This window comes from Sciurus vulgaris, assembly GCF_902686455.1.
Source record: "Sciurus vulgaris genome assembly, chromosome: 5".
Taxonomy (NCBI): domain Eukaryota; kingdom Metazoa; phylum Chordata; class Mammalia; order Rodentia; family Sciuridae; genus Sciurus; species Sciurus vulgaris.
In genome coordinates, this window is record NC_136465.1 from 122,877,798 (window position 1) to 122,904,366 (window position 26,569).

Sequence of the window (26,569 nt, forward strand, 5' to 3'; positions counted from 1 at the left end):
ATAGGAAGTAGAAGAAAGATAACTACGGACTTATGGAAGAAAGGAGAACTTACTATTTAGTGGTTACAGCCTTTCTTGGAGGATGATAAGATGGTTTTTGGAATGAAGAGTGGTGATTCACAACACTACAAATATATTTAATACTGTCGGTACACTTATAAATGGTTCAAATGATAAATACTTTACCACAATAAAACAACAAAAGCAACACCTGTATATTTATTATCTTCCAGTCCCCGTGGTTCAGAAATATAGGCCAAACTTCCATGGGGCCTCTGCTTCAGAATCTCTCACAAGTGGTGTGTTGTCCAGAACTGAAAGGTCTCTGAAGATTCTTTTGGGAACAGTCTACTTTCATACATTGTGTGGTTGTTGGGTACTGCAGGGGCTTGGGGATTGCTGGACTGAGAGTCTTGGTTCCTCACTGGCCAGTGACCCACTCTCATTCCTTGCCACATGGGCCGTCTCCACATAACCCACTGCTTCATTAAAATCAATAAAAATTGGAAAGCATACTATAAAGTCACAATATTTTATAGTGCACATCTTTTTTTGTGTGCAGTGCTGGAAATTGAACCCAGGGCCTTGTGCATGTGAGGCAAGCACTCTACCAACTGAGCTACCTCCCCAGCCCACAATATTTTATAAACTAATAACACAAGAGATATTTCTTCACTGTTGTTACATTACAGGACAGTGCAAAAATGATGCAGTGGTCTAGGTGCTAGCTTAGAAGTCTACTTGCTACAGTAAGATTGCATTAAATATGCCAAAATACCTGGATGCAAAATGTTAATGTCACACAAATATATCACTATGTACACCAAACCAGATATTTCAAAATATTTGGAAACAAGCTGGCAAAACTTTGAATGATTGTCTTGAAGATTCGCCTTTATTCTGATTTTTTTTTCTGACACTGCCAAACAATGCCAGGAAGATAAATTACTTAGTTTGCTACTTCCACCATTTGTTTTCAAAATATGGGAACATTTTGCATGTCAGCTTAGATAAATGACAGTTTTTGAAAGACGTTCAAACTATCTGGCCTTCTGAGAATCTGATTGCTTTATTATTGAACATCAATACCTTTCTTCCAACAATTTGACATGCCATTAATTGTGACTATAAATCTGTGCTAGATCCTTGTAGAATTGTAATTGATGCCCAATGGCATCTAGCTAGTGCCTAAATTGTTTATCAATAAAGTTAATCCTGGCTGACAAATTTATACATTAACATAATTGTATATTAATATATGTATAGATAATTTGTGCATGTTAGCCCAAAATAGGCTGATTCTTTTTAAGAAAAACAATGATAAATCCTAGAATTCTGACTTATTCTTAATAAACTAAAACATTTATCAACGTAGCTGGTCTCTCAGCTTTGAGTAATTGACTGATTTACTCATTCTCATAAGAAAGAAAATATACTTGGCTTAGCTATCTACCAAGAACCTGAACAACTCTCAAGTTAATTTGTGACTAAGCCCTGCTTCCTACATAAGAACGTTTAACTAATATTTAAAATGGATACCAAGAAAACATAAAATTATAGGAATTCACTACATTCTGGTGTGGGGCTGGGGTGGGAGTAACATGAGCATAGCAAGTTTGTTCCAAACATTTTAACTTGTCAAATAAACATGACTGTAGCTTCTGGTTTTTAAAGCAAGTAACAACAAATTCTTTCAGGTTAAATCAGTACCTTCTGTATCATTGCTCAGTCAATTTAACATTTAAGCTTCCTTTTACAGCTATTTTTTTCTTCTAATCACCCTTTTATTTTTTTTCTTTCCAGTATAGCTTCTTGAAAAAAAAAATCTATAACAATAGCCCTTATCCTTACAGTTATCTTGGGGACACAGTGATATTTTTTTTCTCCTGCTCTTCTGATAAGGTAGAAAGTTTTAAGGAGCTTCCATTTAGTTTTTCCTAATTTATAGTTCTCATGTGATAGTTCAAAGATCTAAAATAAGAATTTTACCAGGTACTGAATGAGTTTGTCTACTTCAACTCTGTATTACAAAATAAAATGGCAACTGGTATGAAGTATTAATAGTATTAATTAATGGTGGCCCATTAATCACATTTAGAGGCTGCTTTTCATAATCTTGAAAACCTTGGAATTTCCCTTTTTCCAGTATAAATCATTATAGCAAAAATCTTTTATTTCCTCATGGGAAATTTGAGAGAAAGATTTGCAATATGTGATTGTCAAGGATCTCAGGGTTCTGCTTGAAATAACCAAATCTTTCTTTCCTTCAAGGAATTTCAAGTCAATGAAGTGGCTCGTTCTCATTAAAGTATAATTCTTAGAAACTAAAAACCTGGGACCAGATTGCATTGGTTCAGACTTGCTTCACAATTAATTCACCAATTGGTAAGTTTTCTGTGAAACATTTCCTCCTTAATAAGAGTTCTGTCTCCTTGAACCAATTACCTCATAGATTTATTGTGAGAATTACACAAGTTTACAAACACATATCCTAAAGAAGGGGTACAAAATGAGCCAGTTTTTGAGAGACACAGCTCTCCTTTGAGGACCGACTGATTTAAAGAATCTCCAGGGAATTTTTTAGTCTTTAAAACTGTCCTATGGTCCCAAACATCCTTCCCTTTCTTCTTCACTTGGTTTCAGATTTCTATTGAGGCCTTATGATGGGATTTGTTTTTCCAAGATCTCTCTCCATTTATTCTCACAAACATTTAAATTAGTGGAATTCTTGCACATTTGTCTTGACCTCTGCTTTCCAGGATATATATATATATTATATATATATATATATATATATATATATATATATATATATATATATAACAAAGGGTCCCTTGTAAGTTTACCAGGAAATAGACTCTGAGACAGAGATTAGTATACATTCAATTTGTTAGGGAGACTCTTGACAGCTCTCTGTCTGAGGAAACTAAAATAAGAAAACCAGGGAGAGGAAGTTTTTGAGTTCCATGACAGCATCAACAAAGTTCTCGAAAGAACCTACTGGAAGCTTCAAATATGAAATCCCCCTTTTGATATGTCCTAGTTTGGGATTGGGGGGCAAGTTTTTACACTTTGAGTCTGTTGTCATTGCATGCAGAATAACCTAGGAATGGAGTGTAGCTTTAGGCAAAGCCACTAACTTTTCCCCAGGATAATTCAAAGACATAGTTGAAAGCTAAGGGCTATCATAACAGAATTTCTAGCATCCGGAAGAAGAATTTCTTCAGTCTTGACTGTACATCAGAGTATCTACTACAGCTATGGAAAGAGAGTCAGAAGGCAATTTTCACCAATAATGCAGCCTACCAAAACCTCCAACCAGTCAGAAATGTTATTATTATTTTATTAGTATATATTACCTTTTATTAATGGGAATGTCAAATATTCTCAAATACTGTTTACATAACAGCCCTTCCTTTTATGCTCAATATTGTTCTTCTTTTGGTTTAGGTTTAAAATGCATTTATACTGAGCATCCTGATCCTGCTTTTTATTTCCATTCTACAATAAAAACAACCAGGGAGAGATGCTTCCAAAATTGTCAAGTAAGAGAATTAATTCTTCCATAAAACCACCATGAACACAGGCAAATATTTTTCTAAGATGAACTTTCTATATCTCAGAATCAACAAAGAGCTTGCATTAAGGAGCACTTATTAAAGAAAATTGACTAAAACTGTTCAAGAAGAGTTATAACAAAATTTCAAATCAGCTAATTCCTATCAAACTTATCAAACTTTCCCTCACTAGTAACCTTGAAAACCCAGTCTTACAGAGTAGTAGTAAAAACCAACAGCCTTGTAGACACTGGAGGTGATGAAACATGTTTCAAGTTGCTCCAAAAGGCTTCTTACTCCAATATTTGTCATTATTTTATCTTTCTTGCAGTTCATTTCAAACACTGATGTACAAATGGGATTTACCTTTGTTGGATCCTGGACCTTAGAGTTTGCTCACTTCAGTCTTTCTCTGGGGTGCTTATGGAAAGCTGTCAACTGCACCTGTTTAGCATTGCAGTTAGAAGAGTCAATGCTAATAGTTCAAACAAGCAAGTACGTGAGCAAACATAAAAGGAAAAGCCAGGAGATAAGATGTTCATAGGATACTTTGAAAGTTAGGGTATCTTCCTGGGAATTTAGAAGACAACGTGTGTATATAGGCTGTATGCCTGCTCAGGAAGGAGTTTAGACAAACCTTTTTTTTTTTTTTTTCTGATCAGCATTGAGGCTTTGTGAAAGCAGGAAGAGAGGGCTAAGGTAAGTTGTAAACTGCTTGCTAGAATATTGCAAACATGCTGAAATAGGCATACGGAGTCTCGTGGTATAAACTGGAAGATTCATGGATTCAGAGCATTTAATGAGATCTTTGCTTATTGAACTGACAACCATTCTAAAAAGTCATGCTTTTATTAACTGCACAAGGCAAAGAATACAGATTTTTCAGAATTAGTTCATGAAAGTCATTAAACCAACAATAACAAGAATAATAAAAATAATCAGGCCTAGGAACTGGACAGACACTTTACAGAAGAAGATATACAGGCAATTAATAAATACATGAAAAAGTGTTCAACATCTCTAGCAATTAAAGAAATGCAAATTAAAACAACTCAAACATTTCATCTTACTCCAATTAGAATGGCTATTATCAAAAACACAAACAATAATAGATGTTGGTGTGGATGTGGGGAAAAAGGGACACTTTTACATTGCTGGTGGAGTTGCAAATTGGTGCAGTCACTCTGGAAAACAGTGTGGAGAATCCCATACACACAGAAAGAAAAAGAAATCTCTAGAAACTATCCCCCAGGGGAATCCTAGACATTGGAATTTCTAAGCAAAAACTTTGAATACTTTCAACAGGATATCAGATGGGACCCAGGAATAGAAAACAAAAAATGTATCATTAGGCAAAAACAGTGAAATATCCAGAAACATTAGAATTTAGTTAATATTCATAATCACTTTGGTTCATTAGTTGTGAAAAATATACTCTGATAATGTAACATGATTATAACAAGGAAAATAATGTTCTGAAGCTGAAAAGTTTATAATTTTGTTCATATCTCTAAACTTATTTATTTCCTATCTCCTTGTTTATTCACTAGTGGAAGAGAAGAGTGGAAATCCTGCATGTAATTTTTAATTTTTTTTGTGTGTGTGTTACAATTTTCACAGTTTATGACAGTTAATGGACTTACATTAACACACATCCATAGTTTGCATTGGGGTTCACTCTTGGGTACCTTCTGCAGATTTGAATAAATTTATAGAAAGATGTATCCACCATTATGGATCATAGTTTCACTGCCTTAAATGTCTTCCATGGTCTTCCTGTTCATCTCTAATCTCTGGCAACCACTTATCTTTTTATTTTTTTTTAATTTTGATTCATTGTACACAAATTGAGTAAAACAGTTGCTTCTCTGGTTGTACAAGAAGTAGAGTCACATCATTTGTGTAACCATACATGTACATAGGGTGATGATGTTTGTCTCATTCTATTATTTTTTCTTCCCCCCACCGCTTCCTATCCCTCTTTTTCCTCTGTACAATTCATCCTTCCTCCATTCTTACCTCCCTCCCACTCCTCATTATGTATCATCATCCACTTATCAGAGAAGTCATTCAGTCTTTGGTTTTTTGGGATTGGCTTATCTCACTTAGCATAATATTCTCCAACTGTATCCATTTACCTGCAAATGCCATAATTTTATTCTTCTTTATGTCTGAGTAATATTATACTGTGTGTATATACCACAGTTTCTTTATCCATTCATCAATTGAAGGGCATCTAGCTTGGTTCCACAATCTAGTTATTGTGAATTGAGCAGCTATGAATATTAATGTGGATGCATCACTGTAGTATGCTGATTTTATGTCCTTTGGGTATAGGCCAAGGAGTGAGACAGCTGGATCAAATGGTGTTTCCATTCCAAGTTTTCTAAGGAATCTCCACACTGTTTTCCGGAGTGGCAGCATTAATTTGCAACCCCACCAGCAATGTATGAGTGTATCTTTTCCCCCACATCCTCGCCAATACCTATTGTTGCTTGTATTCTTGATAATAGCCATTCTAATTGGGGTGAGATGGAATCTTAGGGTAGTTTTGATTTGCATTTCTCTTATTACTAGAGATGTTGAACATTTTTTCATATATCTGTTGATTGCTTGTACATCTTCTTCTGTGAAGTGTCTGTTCATATCCTTAGCCCATTTGTTGATTGGGTTATTTGTATTCTTGGTGTAAATTTTTCTGAGTTCTTTATAGATTCTGGAGATTAGTGCTCTATCTGAAGTATGAGTGGCAAAGATTTTCTCCCACTCTGTAGGCTCTTTCTTCACATTGCTGATAGTATCCTTTGCTGAGAGAAAGCTTTTTAGTTGGAATCTATCCCAGTTATTGATTCTTGCTTTTATTTCTTGTGCTATGGGTGTCATGTTAAGGAATTCTGGTTCTAAGCCAACATGATGAAGATTTGGACCTACTTTTTCTCCTATAATGTACAGGTTCTCTGGTTTGAATCCAAGGTCCTTGATCCACTTTGAGTTGAGTTTTGTGCAGGGTGAGAGATAGGGGTTTAGTTTCACTTTGCTGCCTATGGATTTCCAGTTTTCCCAGCACCATTTGTTGAAGAGGCTATCTTTTCTCCATTGCATGTTTTTGGCACCTTTGTCTAGTGTTAGAAAACTGTATTTATGTGGGTTTGTCTCTGTTACCTCTATTTTGTACCATTGGTCTACCTGTCTAATTTGGTGGCAGTACCATGCCGTTTTTGTTACTATTGCTCTGTAGTATAGTTGAAGGTCTGGTATTGTGATACCTCCTGCTTCACTCTTCCTGCTAAGGATTGCTTTAGCTATTAAGGGTCTCTTATTCTTCCAAATGAATTTCATGATTGCTTGCTCTATTTCTATGAGGTACATCATTGAGATTTTAATTGGAATTGTACTGAATTTGTATAGCACTTTTGGTAGTATGACCATTTTGCATATAATTTTAATGTCTATCCATTATTTGTTGCTATACATTTTTTGAAGTACTATTATTTATATTTAAAATGCACATTGAGATCATTATCCTTCTCTCTGAAAGAAGTTGACCTCCTCTTTTATGGTGACATGTTCATCTTCATAGGATAATGTATTCTTGCTCTGTTGTCACTTTGACATTAATTTAATCACTCTAGGTTTTTTTCATATTTAGTGAACGACAGTTTTCTTATTATTAAAGTTTGAATACTACAACTTGCTCCTTATTTAAAAATTTTCTACCAACTTTGTCTTTATATTTGAAGTTTAATTTTTTTTTAAATTGCATGTACTTAGTTAGGTCCTGTATTCCAATCCAATGTCACAATGTCTATTTCACAAAATTTAGAATACAAATATTGAGAGTGATGATTAACATGTTTTGATTTTTATCAAACATTTTGATTTTTATTTGTATCACACTTTTTTCTGTTTTTCCTATGGAGCTTCTTTCTTTTCTTGTAAATGCATAGTTTTTAAAAATTTATAGTAGATTTACTTTTAAGTGCATTAAAATTAAACTAATCTTTTAAAAGCAGTACTTGTTTGATTATAATTATATTATATATACTAATGAAATTATTATATTACATATTTACCATAGAATTAAATTAGTCAAATATTCATGATTTTTATACTTTAAATAAATCAACAACTGCCTATATTAAAGATAAAATTTTATATGATATGTATAAGACCATACAAGAAAAATGTATTTGTGTTCCAAATAGGCATCAAAACACTAGTTTTGGGTACATTTACAATTACATAATTTTTTTTATAATGCTCCTACAGTAAGGTCAAACAGATTCCAGAAAGATGCTTTCTAACCTTGTAGATTGTAGAATATTCTAGGAATTTCAAAATTCCTAGGGGATGTATTTGTAGGGATAAAATACTAGGATCATCTAGTTCATTTACTACTATGATCTAATATAATCTATGCCTAAACAGAATACTAAGAATAATTATACAAAGAAAGATTTCTCTTTCATTTGTTGTGGGCATTTTCTTAAGAGTGTTCAACACTAGGTGTTATTAATAATTCTATGAATTTTAGTAATTCAGATTCTGCCTTCAGTCTCGCAATTTCTGTAAGAACGTTTACATTAACAAGGGCTGTTTTGATAATATACACAATGAGGCTACATTGTGATAATGGATATACTGACAGGATATTTCAGTATTTTGAATTAAAATAGGTTGAGAAGACATTTCAGGGACTTTTAACTATGATTTGCTAGATGTTCCCTGGCCATCATTCTCTTGCATTTGATGGAACATGATAAGCACTCCCAAAAAGCAAAGTAATAACTTTTGTGCTTCCTATAAATTCAAGCTCTGGGGAAATAGATAACTGAACAATTAGGAAAGTGTAAAGGCAGATCAGTATTTTATTATAGGGCACTTTAAAGATCAGTTTGTCCTGCCCATTATAGTAAGTTTAAATGATTCTGCCTGAGTCTGCTCTTAGCAGTTGCACTGTTACATTATGCATGACATTTGACTATTCATAGAAAGGAAAATGCACTGTATTCCATTAGTGGTTTCCTATGAATGTATGTCTACAAATTACTGGGGATATTTAGGTTGATGTCTTGCTCCTTTGCATATTTATGATGCTCCTGCCACATTCATTATTGATATGAGTGTCATGTGAGGTACTAAAGATCAATATGATTTCTATCAATTTAAGTTTTTGTGTTGGTGATTAAAACTCATGCAAATGTAACAGCGTGCTTACATGCTATTCTGTTTATGCACAATTAGAAAATCAATCTTTGCTCTAGGTCTTATGTCATAGTTGGTATACCAAAGTATAAAATGAGACCCTGTAACTGTTTGCATATAAGATTTCCCCCTATAAACTCATGTGATAGACAATGAAGGAATGTTCAGTGGGGAAAAGATTAGATTATGAGAACTGTAAGGATTATTAATTTGAATGGATTACTGGGTGGTAACTGTAAGCAAATGGGACATGGCTGAAGGAATTACGTAATTGGGACACACCCTGGGAGATTATATCTTGTACCTATCTTATCTATCTATCTATCTATCTATCTATCTATCTATCTATCTATCTATCTATCTCTTCTTCCTACTGTTCAGGAGGTGAACAGCTTTCTTCCACACTACTCTTCTCTCTTGATGTTCTGCCTTACTTCCAACGCAGAGCAACGGAGCCCAAATAAACTTTTCCTCGTCTACATTGTTCTTGTCAGGTATTTGTATAAGATGAGAGTTTGAATAGTTGTTCTCTGTCTCCGACAGGTTGATTCTTCTCTTTATTGTGTCTGAGTATAAAGATTTTTGTTTCACATGCTCTGTAAAGAGGTCTAGATAATGGGTCCCTGAGGGAAGCTTGAGATTCGAGGATGCATAAGAATAGAATTATCTTACTTTGTCACTATGCCTACCACAAAATAGATTTGGGACATTTTACTCCTCTGATCAAAAAATTATAAAATTAATAATAGAACACTTGATTGAAGATTTTGTTTCTAGTTTTGACAGTATAGATGAAATCAGATCATACGTGATAGACAACTGTAAAAGGAAAACAATAAAGAAGGGGCAAAACCCCCACAACATATGTTTTTTAAAGGTATTGGACAGCAGATGGCACTTGACAATCCAAGATTTTAAAATTAGGTGACTCAAATACTTGCAGGACCTTTTTTCTTGGGACTTTTGGCCATTAGAAAGCAGCCTTTGTAGCAGTTTCATTGATTTCTTAAGGCAACCAGAACTTCAAGAGTCAATATTTCTAATCAAAGTGAATTGTAGTTTAAGATGCAAGCATATTTAAATGTTTTAAAATTAATCATGTACTTTACTGATTAGCAGACCAAATAATAAAAACAACATTTGATGCATAAAATATATCTGAAAAAATTAAGAATTCATTCATGGTTTTAGAAAACATAGTGAAAACAAGCCACTATGGAAAATCTTGTGGTAGCCAGGAATTGCAGACGTCTTTCTTTAAATAGTTTGTTAATACTAATTCTGAGCAAAAAACATAAATAAAAATGCAACTATGAGAAAGAAAGAAGAAATAAAACACTTTTGACACAAATATTATTGTTTATGTAGAAAATCTGAAAGAATAAACATCTAAATGATGAGAAATGTAAAATAAATTTAGCAAGATTACTGAATACAATGTCAGTATACAAAAATAAATTGTATTTATCTATATCTGCAACAAGGTATTAGAAAATAAAATAAAATAATACATTTGTAATAGCATCATTACAATAATCAAATACATGGATAAATGGTTAATAAAAATGTACAGAATTTCTTCCCATAAAACTAGAATACATTTCTGAGAAGAATTAAAGATTGTCTAATAAATTGAGATGTACAATTTGCATGGATTTAATTAATATTGTAAAAATGCCAATTCTCTTTAACTGACATTTAGATCCAATGCAATTTCAACTTAAGACCCAGAGTGATTGTTCTTTGGTCTGAGGAAATTGACAATAGTAAAATTTATATGGAGATGCAAAGAATCAAAAACAGTGAAGATAATTTTGTGAGGAATAAAATGTTAAATGACATGCTTTCTGTTATGGAGAGATATTTCTAACCTACAATAATTAAAACGAAGTGGCTGAAATAAGATTTGAAAAGTAGACAAATGGAACAGAAAGATAAGTAGAAACAGATCTCTGTATAGCCACATCATAGATAGCAAAAATTAGTATTGCATCTAGGCTAGATAAACCAAATATCCTGCTTAAGAAAAAATAAATCTTGGATTTTATTTTACACAATAAATAAATAAATAAATTTCAAATGAATAATAAGCCTGAGTGGAAAAAGAAAATATTTCACCAACATTAAAAAGTAGAAGAGCATTTTCATGATCATGGAATAAGAAACAATTTCTTGAGAAAAATAAAACTGTTAATAATGTAGAAAATATTAATAAATTGGATATTATTACCATTTAGAATTTGAGTTCATAAATATGTCACAATCAACAGAGTGAGAGTGGAAAGACAAGTGAGAGGTAAGAGTGTACAATCAGGCCTTCTTAGTCCATGGGTTCTTCATGTGCACACTCAACCTACCATTGGTTGAGAACAAAATTATATCTATACCAAATATACAGACTTTTTCCTCTTGGCAATATTCCCTGAACAACACATAACACAACTATCTACATAGTGCTTACATTTATTCATTGCTACAAGTACTCTAGACATGACTTAAAGTATATGGAAGGATGTGTGTAGTTGATGGGCAGATGTTATATTATTTTATACAAAGGACTTGAGCATTGATGGATTTTAGTTTTAGTATCTGTGGGATTCCTAGAACCAATCCCCCTAGGATATAAAGGGACAGCTGTATATTTAGAAAACTTAGGTCAAGAACATTCACTTATATTAGTATGCAAAGATTGTTACAGATCATGATAAAGGATGAACCAGGTAATAGGAAAAGAAGAAGAAATGACTAGAAAAAATGTCCTTTATTGGGCGACATTAAAATTGAATTTAAGCATGTAGCAGGTATTCAACTTCATTAGTCATAACCACAATTATTTAACTTTATATTCTCAAAATGTATTTAAACCAAAACATAATACTGAATATACTAAGTATAGGTAAGAAAATCGTATTACTGAAGTTCACATATATTGCTGGTAGGTTTGTGAATTGCACATGCTCTTTTAGAAAAGCAATATTAAATGTGTAAACACCCCGTAATGTAGCAATTCTACTCCTAGAGCTAAAACCAAAGGCTGTATATATTTGCACATCTTTACAACAAAAGAAATGTAAAATGGTATAAAGTAGCATTATCGATAAAAAAAATCCATATGGATCTAACCCAAATGATATCAGTAATAGAATGGTAGATAAATTGGAATATTTCCATATATAATATTGTTCAATAATCAAAATGGATAAATTGATACTTCATATAGTATCAGGGATGAATCTTATAGATCACTGATAAAGAAAGTAACATAAGTGAATCTCAGTATTATAATTTTGGGTAAAGGAAGCAGAAATCAAGTGGGCACATGGTGTGGTTTAATTTACATGAATTTTAGAACCAAAGAAACTGTGAATGGGTCTTGCATAAGTGTGTTCACACTGTGAAAATTAAAAAAGCTATACAGAGATCATGCATACATTTTCAATTCTGTGCACTGTATTTTAAAATAAGTAGTTCACATAAAATACTGGCCTAACATTGTTTTAAACAATTTATTACACAAATAATTGACATTTCTATCAATGGGAAAAATAACATCATACGAAAATATAGCTGCTGTACTATCATATCATGGCACACACTTTTCTGCAAGACTTTGGAGGAAGACGTGAAATACATGTTTCTCTTGTTTTTCTTTATTCACATACTAACCTCCATGTATGTGAGGAAGATATATCTGATTATGACAGGAATGAATTTCTGATATCAAAACTTTACCTTAGCTTCAAAGCTTATTTCACATGTTGTATAGTTAGTGTAGTTTCCCTAAGGTCTATCAAAGTAAATGTCTTCTTTTGTTTTTCCAGATTAATCTGTTTGGTTTTCATATTTTGGTTGCTATAATATGTCTCGAATTCTGTTGTACATCATATAGCACATTGATTGGCTTATAAAAGTCTTTTTCAGCATTGAATATCTCCTCTGTGTAAAAGATTAGTAAGTACAAGTATGGGTAATGTGGAGTTTTTCTCGTCTGGAGTTTTTATTTTAAAGGAGAAGTATGTATATTCAAAAGGATCTGTAGTTTTATGTTGCAACAGAAATCTATAGTAAGTACAACCATTGAGATGAAAGAAAGACACCTGATGAAATGAAAATCCTACCAGTAAGGGAAGCTTTGAGCCAGATCCTGGAGTATAATAAGTTGTTCCTGCACTTGTTCATTTCATCAATTATTCAAGATTTATTGAGTGTTCCTACAAGCTCAGCACTAAAATAGATGCTGGAGAAGTACAAAGGAATAAAATGCAACCTCTGCTCTAGAGAAGTTCTGAGTTCATTGGTAGAAATCTGTACCTTGATATATAACACCAGAGTGGAATGCATATACAAGTTTCATTAAAAAATTCTCTGAAAAAGTCTGGGTGCCGTGGTGCACACCTCTAAGACCACCCAATCAGGAGTCTGAGGCAGGAGGATCATAAGTTCAAAGTCAGCCTCAGCAAAAAAGCAATATTCTAAGCAACTCAGTGAGACCCTGTCTTTAAATAAAATACAAAATAGGGCTGAGGATGTGGCTCAGTGGTCGAGTGCCTCTGAGTTCAATCCCCAGTATCCTCCACACAAAACAATATGCTCTGAAAGTGTAGAGGAAGAAAAGAGAGTTGGCTATGTGGTCAGTAGACATAAAAGCAACATGCAGGAGATAAATATATAATATATATATTTATATTAAATATATATGTGTGTATGTATATATAAATATTCTATGAGTGAGTTTACCACACATTAAAAAAAAACTCTATGCAAAGTGTTTTCTATTCATGAGTTCTCTCATTTACAACTAGAATAAACCTGTCCAGTAGGCACTATTGTTGAATTTAATAGATAAGGAAACCAAGGGGTAAGGAAGCAAACTAACTTGCCTAAGGACACACATTAATAGTTCGCAGATCCAGGATTATAAACAAAAGTCATATTGCTTCAAAGCTCTGCAAATGCTGTCTTAACCTTTAATCATATAGTCTCTATGATGCACTTGAAGTGCTGCTTTTCTATTTTCAGGCATTAAGAACAGTGACTGAAAATAATTTATACAACTCTGTTGTACTAATCAGAGATTGCACTGGGATTCAGAATGTTTTTTCAACGTAGATCTACAGCCACTACTAATTTGTCAGTCATACTGTATTGTCACTTCCTCCTGGGAAGTCTTTAAAGGGAGCTCAAATCTGAACAGAAGTCCTATAGGAGAAACGGTGTGCAGAGTGGGAACTGGCACATTCCTAGCAAGCCGTGGAGTACTAAAGATGGGAACTCAAGTTGCTAACAGAAGATGGCTTATTCATGGGAATTTCAGCATAACAGTTTTGGAAATGCTAGGAAATGCATTTAAAGTGGAGGAAGATGGAAAATAAGCCTGATTTTAAGAGACATGGATGAGGGTGAAAGATATTCAAACTCGGTAATGAACAATGCAGTGATATTTTTTATCTTAAAGCTAAATATCTAGCACCTTGCACATGGTATGTGTTAAATACATGTTCATCTCCATGCTTCTTCAGATATTCATTGTAATCACTCTAAGGACACTGCAATGAATTATTTGTGCTGCTTCCCATGTCAGTTAGAGAGTGGAATAAGTAGGTAATGTAAGAGACTTAGCACAAAGAAGGTTGGAATTTTCTCTTAAGAGTCCAGGCATAATTATCCAAAGCTAAATACTGAAAAAGATTCAGTTGAAACAGCTCAATGTAGGTTTCAGTCACAAATTTAATGGAATATTTTATGTGCCCACATTAAAATATTTTCTTTTGTTTAAAAACTAAAGGAAATTCTCATTAAATCTTCATCTTGGAGAATAAAATATTCTAGATTTTTTTTATTGTGACTAAGAATTATATGAAATAAGCTATGGATATAGAATTTATTGACTCAAAAGTTAGAATATTATGGGGCACTGTGCAATAACACATACCTTGTTTTTCATTTCCATACTCCTTAAAGTAGTGCCAGAGTTTCAAACTTCCAATTGAACACAGTGAATGGTATATGTCTACAATAAAGTTTTTCCGGTATTAAAATTTAAAAAAAAATACATGTTCATCAATTCGATTTTTAAATAATTTTGCTTAGTGTTCACTAGCATATAAGTATTAAAAACTCAATATGTTTACTTCACTTAATGTCATCTTAAGTTTTTTGTTTGTTTTTCTTTAATTGAGAGTCAGTATCTTGCTATATTGTCCAGGCTGACCCTGGACTCCTGGGCTGGAGTAATTCCTCCTGCACTGGACTCCTGAGTATCTGGGACTGTACACATATGTCAGTGTACTCCTCGGCTTTGAAGGATTTTTGTTTTGTTTTAAAACAAAACAAAAGAATATATGTGTGTGTGTGTGTGTGTGTGTGTGTGTATTTATTTATATATATGCTGCACACTGATGTTTTCCAGAATTTTTATTCCTTTTGAATTTTATTATTAATCTGTCAATGTATAGCAGTAAAAAGATATGTAATCATATATTAAATCTCTATTTTCACATTGTATCTCTGCTTTATTTTAACATCTGGAATTAACATCAAGGGCTACTAAATTTAGAACTCAGAAAATGAGCAGTATAATTTAGCTTGTTCTATGTTACACATCTATTAATTGTGGATAATTCTAAGGCAGCACTGCTGTGCTGTTGTGGAAATCTTTTACTGGAATGTAAAACTTGAAGTCTAAAGGAGAATCAAAGCAAATCTGATGGGGATGGTGCGGCCTTTGCTGGGAACCAGGTATGAGGCAGAGTGTCACAAGCAAAGATGACAGGGACTCCGGTTCCTGGAAGAGCCTTTCACTTTGATAAACTATCTGCCACAAAGCATCCAACGCTCTTTCACATTGAATGCACGCAAATGTCATTTTGATTTTTGCGTGTGCATAAATTACAGAAAAGAAAACAAAACTGACAAAAGACAATAACTAAATCTCTAAAGTGAATCAAACAGAGTAAGCTTCAATTAGCCCATAAAAAAGAGAAAGATGAAAAGCATGGAAAGAATCTTCAGGGATTCCCAAGGACTCATTTTAGCTGATAATTTTAAAGCACTTCCCAACAGAACTATTTAATCAGGAATAATGAAAATTAATGGCCACCGGACAGCACTTCAGTTCCAAAGAGCTTTAGGAAAGTTAACACACTGTTATATAGACTCAGTGCTAATAGGCTTCTGAGTCATTGGTGAATATGTTCGAATGTGAATATGCCATGCTTATTAGTTTTGAGTCAGGTGTCTACCTTTACAAAGGTTGTGCTTTGGGTATTGTGCAAAAAGTACTATATAAACTGCCTGTCTATTAAAGGCTTTACTACACTACATGTGAATCATTTCAAGAATGGAGAAACTCCTCATTTTGTTAAGGAAAAAAAAAAAAAAAGCAACAATATGGGCGTGTGAGGGAATGGAGGGAATGCTGCAAAGTTTGAATATCTAAACAGGTTTCTAAATAAAACATTAGTTATGATGTTTCTGGTGTAGTTTCTCTTTACACCAAACAATTCATTGGATGCTTGCTTATTTCTCTACTCATTTTTTTATTATTCATCTGTGGGTATTTTCTTTCAACTCTGGATGACATCTCACTGCTGGTTTTTCAATTTTCACCTGCATACTCTCTTGTAATTTTTTTCTGCTTGTATTTTCCCATCTCCCACTGGTAACCACCTAGTTATTATAGATTAGTTTAGGTTTTCTAGAATTTTATATGAGTGGAATTGTACAGTGGGTCTGCTTTTGCTGACTTTTTATGTTGTATAATTATCTGGGATTAGTTCATGTATTGTGTATCTATATTTTATTCCTTTTGGTCCCTGTACAATCTCCCATCTTGTAAATGTCCATACACTTATCCCCCACAAATGCCATAATTTATTTGCTTTGTTTCCATGTTTGAGCAAAAAACTGCATTGAACGTTCACATTCTTTTACAACATAATGCTTCTTTTACAAGAAGAAATGCTTTCATTTCCCATGAAGAATTCCTAGGACTGGAACATCTCCATCATATAGTAGATATATACTTAACTTAGAAGCAAAATGAAACTGTGAAACTTGCTGCAAAATATTTTTAACATTTTGCCTTAACACCAACAGCATTAAAAACTTTCATTTGGACCTTATGCCATAATCCCAGTGATTTGGAGGCTGAAGCAAGAGGATTATTAAATTCAAGACAAGTTTCACAAAATTAGAAAGACCTTCAGCAACTGAGTGAGTTCATATCTTAAAATAAAAGATAAAAAAAAAGTTGGAGATGTGGCTCAGTGGTCAAGCACTCTTGAATTCAATCCCTGGTACCCCTCCCGTGGGAAAAAAGTTTTCATTGCTGGAGGTTTTCAACAATGTTTAACATGGTTTTTATTGTTGCTTTGGTACTTTTTAAAAAGTTCTCAGGCTTTTTTTTTCAATTTGCTCTTTTTAGTTTAACATGACATAATAACAAAAGCATGGTAATTATCATGTTATAGTTCAGACCCCAGGACCTCTCCTTCCCCTTCCCTTTCCCTACCCTCTGCTTCCTTTTCTCTACTGATGTTTTTGTTATCTATAGTTTTTCAAAAATTAATTTCTTGTGGATATGTTTGATGATGAGATTCACTGTGGTATATTCACGTATGTACATAGGAAAGTTACGTCTGATTCATTCTGCTATCTTTCTTTTCCAATATACCTTCCCTTTCCATCAATCCCCATGGTCTACACCACTGAAATTCTATTTACCATCACCCTTAATTGTGGGTTAGCTTCCATATATCAGTGAAAACATTTAACCTTTGGTTTTTTTTTTTTGGGAATTGGCTTATTTTATTTAATATGGATCCATTCATTTACTGGCAAATATCATACAGTAAGTCTTCTTTTTGACTGAGTAATATTCCATTGTGTATATATACCACACTCTCTTTATCCATTCATCTGTCAAAGGGCACCTAGGGTTGCTCCACAGAGATCTCATAAATGAATTCAGAAAAGTAGCAGGATACAAAATCAATATCTGTGAATCAATTGTGTTCCTATATTCCAATCATGAATCTGCTGAAAAAGAAATTAGAAAAATTATCTCATTCACAATAGCATAAAAAAAAATCCACTTGGGAATCAATTTAACAAAAGATATAAAGGACCGCTACAATGAAAACTACAGAACACTAAAGAAAGTAATTGAAGAAGACCTTAGAAGATGGAAATACCTCCCATGTTCTTGGATAGGCAGAATTAATATTGTCAAAAGGCCATATTACCCAAAGCACTATACAGATTTAATGCAATTCCCATTAAAATTCCAATGATGTTTTTCATAGAAATAGAAATAAATATTCATAAAATTTACTTGGAAGAATAAGAGGCCCAGAATAGCCAAAGCAATCCTTAGCAAAAAAAAAAAAGAGAGAGGGAAGAAGGAGGCTTCACAATACCAGACCTTAAATTGTACTACAGAGCTATAGTAACAAAACAGCATGCTATTGGTGCCAAAACAGGCATGAAGACCAACAGAATAAATAGAAGACACACATGAATACAGTTATCTCATACTTGAAAAGGTGCCGAAAACATGCATTGGAAAAAAAGATACTCTTTTTAATAAATGGTTCTTGAGAAATTGGAAATTTATATGTAATCAAATGAAATTTAACCCCTATCTCTTATCCTACACAAAACTCAAAGTGAATCAAGACGTAGGAATTAGACCAGAAATCTTGCTAATTTATAAAATCTCTAATATATCACAACAGGAAGTAAAATAAAAAATAAAATGCTTAATGGCATCAAATTAAAAAGCTTCTTCACAGGAAAAGAAACAATCAAGAATGTGAAGAGAGAGCCAACAGAATGACAGAAAATCTTTGCTGCCTGAATCTCAGAAAGAACATTAGTGTCTGGGATATGCAGAGAACTCAAAAAACTTAACACCAGAAAAATAAATAACCCAATCAAAAAAGGGGCAAAGGAAGTAAAAGAACAATTTGCAAAAGAAATATGGATGTTCAACAAATATGTGAAAAATGTTCAACATATCTAGTAATTAGAGAAATGCAAAATAAAACTACACTGAGATTTCACCTCACTGTAGTCAGAAAGGCAATTATCAAGAAACAAGTAACAATAGATGATTTTGTTCTCAATATAGTTTTTCTATTACATGTACATGTTTATAAATTATGGTATCATACTTTAAATTTGCATTTCCCCCCATGATTCTGTGATGTTGAGCTCCATTTCCTGTGTCTATTTGTCATGTACATAATTTCTCTAAGTGTCTATTCAAACCCTATGTGTTTGTGTATGTGTGTGTAGTTATGGGTTGAATAGTGTCCCCAAGAAAGGTATGTTGAACTCCTAACCTTAATACCTCAAATGTAATATTATGTAGAAATTGGAGTTGGCTAAGATAATACTGGAGGAGGGACTTCACCTACATCTTTGGTAAACAAAGAAACAGAAAGTAGTATCTTGTGAAGAAACAGAGAAACAGGAAGAACTTCATATAAAGATGGAAGGAAAAGATGAGGGTAACACATTTTCAAGTTAAAGAACACCAGTAATGCCAGCAACCACCAGAAGCTAGGAGAGAGATGTGAAAACGGCTCTGCTTCATGACCCTCAGAAAAAAACCTTGATTTTAAACTTCCATCACTGAGAATTGTGAAGACACCCAGGAAGTAACAGTCTGTTACAATAGTCCTAGGAGATGGTGCATGTACACCCACACCAGATACCGACTTGTCATGTTCTGATCTTCTTTTCCTAAAAAAAGTCTCTGAGTACCTCTTTAATTGATTCTCACAGATTTTCATGTACTATTTTCCAGTAGCATTCAAATAATTATTTCATTTCTTATTATGTTAGAAAAATGGAAACATAGGTTATTGAAAAATATATAATTTGGTTTCAAAACATTTGTTGTTAATTTGAATTTCTCTTATGATTAATAATTTTCAGCATCTTTTCAATTTTCTAATTAGTTGAGACTTGTTTTGTAGCCTATTTGTGGTCTATACTGGAAAATGTTCCAGCGATGTTGAGAATAATGTGCTTTCTGCAGAATTGAAGAGTCTCTTATACAACTCTATTAGGTCCATTTGGTCTGGGGTACAATTTAACTTGGCTGTTTCTTTGCTGGTTTTCTGTCTGGATGATGTGTCCATTGCTGAAAGTGGAATGCTTAATTCCTTACTAGTACATTGGAGTCCCTTATTTACGCATTAAAGTTTCTCTCTCCCATAGGTTTATTAATATTTCCTCTCTATATTCAGGTGCTTTATATTAAGTGCATATGTATTTACAAGTGGTAATTATGCTTGTTGAATCAATCACTTTATCATTACATAATGGCCTTCCCTCTTTCTTTGTACTGTTTATTCTTCAATCTATTTTGTCTAATAAGTATGGCTATTCCTGCTTTCTTTTAGATTCCACTTGCATGGAATATATTTTTCTACTCCTTAAATTTCAGTCTATGCTTGTCTTAAAAGTTTCTTAAAAGCAGCATATAGTTAGGGCCTTTATTTTAAAATAATGCAGTTACTATGGGGTTTCTTTGGGGAAGTCAGGGGATTGAACTGAGGGACACTGGACAACTGAGTCATACCCTATTTTGTATTTTATTTAGAGATGGTCTGGCTGAGTTGCTTAGCACCTCACATTTTTACTGAGGTTGGCTTTGAACTCAAGATCCTCCCACTTCATTCTCCCGGGCCTCTGGGATTACAGGTGTGCACCACCACACCCAGCCAGTTACTATGTCTAATCCAATCCATTTATGTTTAACACAATTATTATGGGTAAGGAGTTACTGTTATTTGTTTTCTAAACTTTTATAGTTTCTTTCTTTTTCTTATTTTACTATGGTCTTCCTTTATATTTGATTGATTTTCTCAAGTACTGTAATTTGATTCCTTGCTAAAGGAAATAGGGTAAGAATATTAGCACACACACAAAAACAAAAGGGCAATAAGTTTCACAGTGGTTAATGAGTTTTCAATTGTTATTAAAAATATCTGAAATAAACAATTTATAAAGAAAAAAGTTTTATTTGGCTCATGGTATTAGAAGTTTTAGGCCATGTCCAGTCCGTCCCATTGGTTTGATCCTGTGGCAGCAAATCATAGCAAGAGCACAAAAAACAAAACCTCTCACCTCATGGCCATGAAGCAAAAGAGGGGAAAAGGCTAGGGACCCAGGGTTCCCTTAACAGCATAGACACAACGAAAGGAATACCTCCTACTAGTCCCCACCTCTTGAAGTGTTCACCAACTCCCAACTTCCCCACAGGCTGAGGAACAAGCCTTTAACTTATGAGCCCGTGGGAGACTTTACACATATATTCTGGACTTGGAGTTGGAGAAGCTGGCTATCTTGAAGCATCAACAGTCATGATACCAAAAGGCCTCAGTGAAGTCCTGCTCTCCAAACAAAGAACCAAGAAAGTGGCAGCTGGGTTAAAACAGGAAAAGTTTAGACAACAAGTGTTCAGCTTCATTCAAATACATAACCCGCCCTCTCACCTGCAAAAAAAAAAAAAAAAAAAAAAGACCTCATCTCCACCCACACAAGAAAAGACCAAGGAGGGAGCATAGATTACATCCATAGTGAGGCAGAAGTAATCGCACGGAAGTTCAAGTAGGGAGCTTCGACTTCCACACCACTCAGTGATAGCAAGACATTCTTTCTGCTCCACACTGGGGTGATATCAAAAATCCTAGTCAGGACTATCATCAGTCGCCAGTGGCAACAATACCACCTCTTTATGTTTTCAGTGCATCCATGTTGGGAGCACTAAAAAGGCACTCTTGTCCCTAAAAACACGTGGAATTAGTGGAAAACCAGCAGAGAGCTAGAAATTCCAATTCTTCTAACGTTGAAAAGGAGTTCCTCTTTTCCTTAGATGTCAACATAGGCCCAAAGGAGAATTGACTTCCACCACCATCTGATGATAACAATATGGCTCAGTCTCTCTTTTTTTCTGCATGATCACTTTCAAAAGGAATAGCTAAATCAGAAGATTTAAATAAGACAACAATATCATGTACCAAAAATGTCCAAGTGTCCCATGAAAATGGTACATCATGCAAAATATCAGGAAAGCATCGACTTGAATGAGAACCTCACAGATGAGAGCAAGGAGATTACAGAGATAATAAAATTACCTTCCACATATATGAATGCACATACCATGAAACTAATGAACAATCATCAACATACTTAAACAGATGATAAAAAGAAACAGAAAGCCTCAGCAAAAATGTGTAAAATAAAGGATATCAAGTCAAAAATTTAACACTAAAAAGAAATGCAATAAATTTGTGAAAATAAATGGATTGTGGCTTAAAACAAAAATGTGGTATACATAGAAAAGAATCAACAAACTTAAGGAAATAACTACAATATAAACTTACCTAATCTAAACAGCAGTAAGAAGGTAGACTAAAAAATAAAAACAGTCTCAGGGTCATGGTGGATTATTTATCTGACATTTGTCATTAGAGTCTTGGAAAAATAGAAGAAAAGTATAGGACTGAGAATGTATCTTAATAAACAATGCCCTAAAAACTCCCACATTTTGACAACAGACATAATTCTCTACAGACTCAAAAAGTTGAACAAAATCCCAATATAATAATTCCAAAAGAACCACACCAAGCCATATCATTATAGTGTAACTTCTGAAAACTAAAGGCAGATAATCTTGAACATGTTGAAAACAAAATGGGGAAAAAATAAATAGAATGACAGCAACTGTCAATCAAATCTTATATCAAGTCTTATGAAATATCTCATAAGAAACAATGAAAATCAGAAGGAATTGTTTTCATAGTTGATGGACCTTTATTTTATTCATTTATGTATATGTGGTGCTAAGAATTGAACCCAGAGCCTCACACATGCAAGGCAAGTGCTCTACTACTGAGCCACAACCTCAGCCCAGAAGGAAATTTTTAAGGGCTGAAAGAATAGTACTATTACCAAAAGTTGAATATATAGAGAACCATTCAGGGTAAAGTAAAAACCTAGGCTTGCTCAAAGAAGAAAAACTATGTGAGTTTGTTAGCAGCAGATCTAACTTTTCTCATTTATTGTTCATGCACATTATCATTGCTTTACCTTCTCTTTCTAGTGGACCATACATGGTGCTTTTTCACTTTCCCCAAACCTCTGGTGATATAAAATATATTCCATTACAAGGTTCATCTTTCAAAATATATTTTGTTACTCTCCTTGGCAGAAATTGCTCTATACATAATTTGCTTTCAATAAATTTGTTCCCTCTGAGCTGTACTTACAAAGCTGAGAAGAAGATAGGGTGACTTTCTCTGTTTATTAAGAAGTAAGGTTACATTATACTAAACATATTTTTAAGTACCATATAAAAATAATCAAAACAGAGAAAAATATCATCAACACTAAAAGATGGACAGAAAGTTAAAAATTAAATAAAGAAAATAACCAGAGAATAACTTGAAGCAATTTAAAGTTTTGCTGTTTTCTTATTCAGAAAAAGGAATAACATTACTGCAATGTATTAGTAGAAAATTAACAAATGATATTTGTTTTGTATAATGTATAATTTTTCATTAATTAGTTAAAATAATTAATTAGTTAAAATAATAATAACTAAGACTACAAACATTTTCCCTTAAATATTATCCATCTTTATAACAAATGCTATCCTTTTTTCCCAAATGCCAACTCTGTTCTCCTTGCTTCTTGTTTACATAAAGCTTTGAGTTAATAAATTAACTCTAGTAAAATAAAATAGGATATAATACATTATAGACACCTCTTTAGAGTTTAGTGAACATCATAGGGGACACTACAGTACACATTAGCAGATGTTTAAATCTTTCAATTCTAAGAAAGGCTTAGATGGAAATGTGTGTCTGATTCCATTTGAGTGATGTGGTATTGAGTCTTGCAGAATCGTTTCAGTTTATGGCAAAAAGCATCTGATCACAAATGAAAGGTTCAGATAAAAAACTCTTGAGTCTTTCAAACACATATTCTTTCTTGTTAAATGCCTAATATTTCCAAAGGTAAACAGTAAAGCACTTTGTTCTGTATTTTCAGAAAGCAAACATTTTAGATCTCCAATCTTGGAGAAATTGAGCAATGATTTACCCATCAAACTAAGACTATGCAACACAGACATTTGAAAGTGTAACTTCAGTGTGATTTTTTTTAATCACGATATTAGTTTTCATTTTTAGTAGTGTTTGAATAATTTCACTATATAAAAAAGACAGTCAAGTAAGCAAAGTTATAGAGAAGCCATTGGAACAAAGAATTTCTCCTAGAAAAATGAATTCATTTTGATTAGGTTTCATTCTTTATTTCACAGTTAACTAAGTGGGTGAATTCCATGATAGTAAACTCAGATTTTCATCTTTTAAACCAATCTACTTCTCTAGATATCTGGTTTGGACTGTTTTGATAAAATCCAAGAGAAATATTGAGCTCTTTGTATCCTAGGAGTTAAATTCTAATTACATAGATTTTGAGGTGAGAAACTACTTGACATTCAAACTTTTTTGACTGGTGTTATGGTGTAGATGTGAGGTGTCTCCCCAAAGCTCATGTGTGCTAACAATGAAAGAAAATTTGGAGGTGACATTTTTGGATTATGACAGTCTTAACACAATCAGTGAATGAATCCCCTGATAGGGATTAACTGAGTGGTAACTGTAGGCAGGTAGGTTGTAGCTAGAGGAAGTGAGTCCATGGTGGCATGCCTGTGGGGTATATATTTTGTCTTGGTGAGGAGAACTAACTCTCTCTCTCTCTCTCTCTCTCTCTCTCTCTCTCTCTCTCTCTCTCTCTCTCTCTCTCTCTCTCTTATTCTTGGTGCCATGTTCTTAGCTGTTTTTTTGCTGACAAATTCTTCTACTGTGATGTTCTGCCTCCCTTCTAGTTCAGAGCAATGGAGTTGGATATCCATGAACTGAGACCTCTGAAACTATGAGCTCCCTAATAAACTTTTCCTCCTCTAAAATTTTTCTCATTAGGTCTTTTGGCTACAGCAACAAACATCCTACTTAAATGCCTTCAGATGATCCAATGGTTTTCACTCAGACAAGTAAGAACCAAAACAACCAACCAAAAGTGTTAACTATTTAAATAAGTAAAAGAAAATATTTGTATTATTTATTAGTATATTATTATACTTTATTTTATTTGTGACATTTTAAATCTGAAATCTTTTAAATGGTATTGTGAATAAATCAGTGATATTTAAATTGTAGTTTCCTTAATAATACTTAATTGCTATTCTCTGTCAATAAGTAATTATAATTGGAAGATTTGCTTTATAAAATTCAAATAAAACTATTTAGTATCTGGAAGATTCTAAATATAATATACCTAAACAAATTAATCTATGCTAAGGTATCTAGAACCAGAAACCAATGGCAGAGAGATTTGTAGAGGTCTTCAGAAAAGAACATCTGTGAAAGTATAGAGACAACCCCTACCTCTGACCCCAGGACACATATATTCCATCTTGAATAAATTCAGATCCTTGGTGAATTTGTTGGAAATTCCATAAAATCTGTATGTAATAATAATTCTAATATTCCTTTCTCTTACAAATAGCATAACAGAAACACATCTTTGAGCTAGATGTTTCACTACATTAAAGAGAGTGAATTTTTGGATGTGGGAGAGGTAATCTGGGATTAGTAAACATGTCTTATCAACAGTTCTGCCCCTTCTCTATGCTTTCAGCAAGAGGAAGCTCTGTTTAATGGATGTACTTGACAGTAGCAATCTATTATACATGTTTAAAAGCAGACATAAGTAAAACAACCTAAACCACATCATTGTTAATAATTGATGTTTATTCATCATTGGTCACTATTGATTATAGGCTTAAATGGAAGTTCCTTGGCATTGATTTTGGAGACTCTGTCTTATTATACAGACAACTGCAAGTAACATGAACTTAATGGAAGTGTGTCACAACTCCTTAAAAATTAAGTAGTCATTAAAGAAACATAGTGCAGTGTAAATTCACAGACTCTTGTGAAATAGAAACAGGTTGTCCTTGATAGATGTCATGAAAAAGTTCCCTCTTGAGATTTTTTTCACCAGTTGAGTGCAGTTACAAATAATACAGTTATAATTGGGAACCATGTTATTAAATGGGTTTCAAACCTGTATTACATTTTATAAGTTTAAGTTAAAACTGAATTTTATCAACTGTTTGAAATATGTTTATATCATGTCTTTTTTCTCATGACTCCAAACACTGTTGCATCCCAGGATGTACCAAGGGTTTCCCTGTGAGTATTCTAAAGGAAAAGAGGGATAAATGTATGGTTTCCATGCCTATTGTGGGCTCTTGATATGAGAAGTCACACAAGTAACCAGATAAATTAGTTGTAAAGAAAAGCAAACCAGGACAAGTAGTACATCTCTGATATACAAAACCCTAATTTGAATTATAATTTGAACAACTGTAATTGCATTCTAATTTTGGAGATATTGCTCATTAGCTTTGACCCTGGGTTTTCCACAGACTCTTGTTCCCCACAAGTAAAATTAGGGCTAGTGAAAATTATCTTAACTCTCTACCAGGATATTATAAATAATAAATGGCAATACATAAATGAAAACAAAAAATATAAAAATCAAAAACAATGGAGTCTGCTTATTACTTTTCTTGACCTGGTTATGAGAAAATGTGGGTCATCACAAATGAGAAAATTGGTTAAAAGCAAGTATAAAAGTGGTGTTAATCTTTTTTGAGGCTATTGCAAATGGAGTTGTTTTCCTCATTTCATTTTCAGATGTTTTATCGCTTGGGTATA